Consider the following 4,608-nt stretch of genomic DNA (forward strand, 5'->3'; position numbering starts at 1 on the left):
CCTATATGCTATCTCTCTCTCATGTTTGTTTCTTTGCAGGTTCCCCACACCTCTCTTTATTTATTCTGTTTACTCTAACACAAGATTTACCCTTTTCTTTACTTTAATATTCCCGACACCCATTCTCTAGGCCTGTTTAAGATGTCCTGCTTGAATGATGCTCTATTATTTCTGTGCCACAGCACTTATCTTTACTTGGCAACGTCCCCTCCAGGTCTCTAAGGTCCATGAGGTCGAGCAATGTGTTTTAATACTCTTTGTATTTCTGGTCTGCTTCACAAAGCTGTGGCTCCTGCTCAGGTCAATAAATGATGCGCAAGTGCAGGAATGAATGTGTTTCTCATCTGTCACATGTGCTTTCACAGGACTCAGCAAACATGAGGATCTTTGTCTTTGCCGTTATCATGGCTCTCATGGTTGCCATGATTGTAAGTATATCAGAAAATTGTGAAGAATATTTCCCCGGGAATTATGCAGAGATTGCTTCTTATTTCTTGTGTTCTCGACCACGTTTGCATTGTCCGAACATGGCGTTATAAATTCCAATAATTTTGTATGGACATTTTCCTTGAATTAACCTACTTCAGTACATTAGGACCTAGAATAAATCTCAAGTAGACACACAGAGACACTAAGCACATACAGAGGTGCAAGTGAAAAAAATAAAAATCCAAGAAGATCAGAGAAAAACATAGTCATAGCACCAGAGTGTACATATGCAATCAATATTTAAATGTACATAATTTTCAGCAACCTAAAACATACCTGGTCCTGAGCTAATGCAAATTTTAACTTTTCAATATCTCTCTCCTGGTCACAGTGAAAGATCCTTCCTTATCACACAAAAGAAATTTGAACCCAACTGAATTCATATGGGAATATAGCATATTAATTATAGCCTCGGCCTAGTCTTCATTCCCTCACTAAACATGAAAAGACTAACTTAGTGTATCAGTTACCTGAGACTTTGTCTCCATTTTCTTTAATCATAATTGTGGCAGCCAAGTGGGTATTGACACTCAATCTAGAATTATAAAACTGAGATGGTCATTGTGTTCTTTTCTTTTTTTTCAGAGTGCTGATTCTTCATCTGAAGAGGTAAGATATGTTCATGTACTAAGAAACTTGATAATAAAACTTTGATAACATTTTTAATATGTTCTTTATTTTAACAGAAACATCGTTTCTATAGAAAGAGACACTTTGTAAGTATTCCCCAGATAATGTGGTATAATAAAACACATTTTCTTCTCTGAGTATTTATTCTATCAGAAGAATCAATACTTATTGCTGAAACATATCTATATAGTGAGTGACTAAAGTATACATTGAGTTTATTTATTTATGATATACTGATAAAGGACCCAATGGTTATGTCCTAGTAGCATTTAGATAGAAACTTATAATGCTACCCTGAAGAAGATAATTATTTTCACAGAATGTAAGTATCTTTGTTTGGTAAATAACTGCCTTCATCTAAAGAATTGTTGATATTCTAAATCTATTCAATAAAATATATATGTAATAGAGCATAGAGGCTTCTAATGACACACAAGATGTGGTAAGTTTTCAACCTTTGATTCCTGTGGAGGATGATGAAATCTTTAGGTTAAGTTAAATTGATCTTGTTAAATAAGACAGAAAATTTCATTCATTTAGCATTCTTTAGTGAAATGGAATCTCGTTATCTTATATTATTTTCACATGCCATATCAATATGATAAGTTCTCGAAAATTCTTACTAACATATTAAATAGATGGATTATAATATAGCACCAAATAAAAAGATGAAAGAGGGATGAAAGATATTGAGTTTAAGAGGAGTTTGAAGAGACAGTAAGGTCATTATAGGTCAAGAGTGAGATTTAGCAATTCCACCAAACTTGGAATTAGCAAATTCCTTCCCCCTGGAAAATTCAGGAATGTGCAAAGTATGAGCTTGGAGGTAATATTTTAAGGAGTATTTAAAAATTCTATGAGTGGTTGGCTATAATTGATACCTCCAGCTGTATTATAAAACAATAAAATTGTCAACATATAGGATAACAGTGAATGTTTTCTTATTTTTCTCTTCTTTTAAACATTTTCCTATAAGAGAGAGAACCATTCTAAAAATTTGAAAAATGAAACCTGTAGATGGTCTACAAGTTCCTACCAAATTTAACAACCTAAGTTTGTAATGGGAATTATTGTAAAATATTTACACTGTCATTGTCTCAATTCTCTGCAATTTTATCTTTTCAGGGAGGATATGCACCATATCCACCCAATTATCCATACCCATACCCATACCCATATCCATACCCATACCCATACTCATATGAAGGAAAGTAGTGAGCAGAGGAGATGACAGAGGTAAGCTGCATCTAATGACATTTTTTGTTCTCCAGAAATTTCAGTGGTGAGAGTTAAAACAAGAATCCATAAAACGAAGCCATCAAATCTAAAGCCAAACAGTTTGAGCACTACAGCTCTCCTAAAGTGCATTCATTCATCTAAATGTTTCTAAAAGAAAACTTCTGTGCTGCTGTGGTTAGAGGAGGGCTTTCACGATGGGAACCCTGGAGTTTGTATCCTGTTTGGGACAACCACTTGTTTCATGACCTTGAACTATTTCTAATCTTTTCTAAACTTCAATTTTCTCATGGACAAACAGGTACATAAAAATATGTATGCACTTTATAGAATTGGTGAGACTATTTTAAGACATACTCCATCAATGCTCATGATTAAAGTTGTATATAATTGTGACTACACGATTCCCTGGATTAAATCTGTGCTTGATCTGGTTTAAAACATGTCCTTCTAAAATTTAATCTTTGGATCAGAGGCACAAACACCATCTGGGACTTTGTTAGAAATTGAGAGTCTGAAGCCCCACCCAGACCTACTCAATCAGAATCTGTATATCACTAAGGTCCCTATTTGATTTGTAACACAATAAAGTTTGAGAAATGTTACCTTGGGACTCTGATGAGCAATTAGGATAGGTGATCTAATAAAACTCCAAGAAGATGAGGAAATATTACCAAAATACTTTTAAAAAGTCAATTTTATCTCAAAGTAATACAAATTCAATGAAAATTAAATTTTTCACTACAAAATAAAGCAGTTCGGCAATTCAAAGTTAAAATAATTCCAAGAGATATCAGTTATTTTTAAATGCACATACATAATTTATTTAAATTGAATTCCAACTATTCACAGGGCTAAGAGTTTGAACTTACTCCTTATGCATAAATGCTATTTTTTGTGATACTACTTCAGGAAATAAGGGTGCAGCTGAAATTGGTATTCATTCAGTCACCAGATATTTGTGGACCACATCGCAAGCATGCCTGAGATAGCACTGGAATACCAATACCTTTAAGCAAGAGATAGCTTATTATCTAGTTATAAAGATGGATATAAAAGCTGGCCATTCTCAGAATATAATTTGACAAAGCAGTGATGTGATTGGATGTGTTATTGAGGCCTATGATTCAAGCAGCAGTTGGGCAAGTTGGATGAGGGGCAGTATTGACAGACCATAAACAAGCTCATTGGGAAACTAGCACAGTAATTTCAGGTGGGAAATAAAAGCTAGAGCTAAGAAGGAAGTAGTAGACACAGCAGCAATTCATTCTAAAGTAGAATGTGATTCTATAACTACTTAAGAATAATTTTAGTAAAGCTTTCAAACGTGAATAATTTTAACCAAAGCATGGTTTTTGGTCAAGGAAACTTTGTCATGTCAAGTAAAAACTTATCCAAACTTAGACAGAGAGATACTTTATTTAAAACAAAGACCTTTGCCATGAGCAGAGTGCTCAAGTCTCAGAATCTGCAACTGTCTCAAAATCAAACACAAGGGGGCTTTTTTTTCTCTACAGAAGTGTAGAGAGAGGTAAGCAAAGACTAGGTCTTTTAAATGACCATTGGAAAAGAGAGTCCACTGTGGTCAGCCCACCCTCAGGAGAAGCTGATACAGGGCGCATACTCCGCTTTTTAGTGCATGTTCAAGCTTTGGGACAAGCAGAGCTCAGGAGCCCAGAAAAGCCTGACTGCCATTTGGTGGAGACCAAGCAGGGGGTAACCAAAGTGTACTTGTGAAGAGTTGGTCAGACATAGGAATAGGTAAGAATATCATTCAGAGCAGGAAAGCGTAACAGCATCAGCAATGACTGCAGCTTGGTGAAAGGAATGTTTTCTCTTTTATCTGCAGGCTTGCTGAGAAGCCTTCTGTGCCCTCTCCCCAGGACAAAGCCAACAAGAGGAGAAGCCAATCAAGTAGTGTTACCGGAACAACACACACCCGAGATCAAAGATCAATTGCTGTAACACGGCAGTAATGATATTCCCTGGGCTAGGTGATTGTTCTCTAATTTGTTCTCTCTGTTAAAATATCATAAAAGTAAAAAAAACACACACACACACAAAAAAAAAAAAACCTTTCCATGCACAATAAATTGATCTATGAAGCATATGTCGGATATCCCATTGCATTCATTTCCTAGCACTGCCAAAACAAAGTACCAAAACTGGTGGCTAAGAAACACCAGAGGAGCCTTGCTCTCTGTGACAGCTCTAGGGTACAATTTGGTTTTGCCTCTTCTGAGTTTCTGGCAT

Source organism: Miniopterus schreibersii (assembly GCF_964146895.1).
Source record: "Miniopterus schreibersii genome assembly, chromosome: 1".
Lineage (NCBI taxonomy): Eukaryota > Metazoa > Chordata > Mammalia > Chiroptera > Miniopteridae > Miniopterus > Miniopterus schreibersii.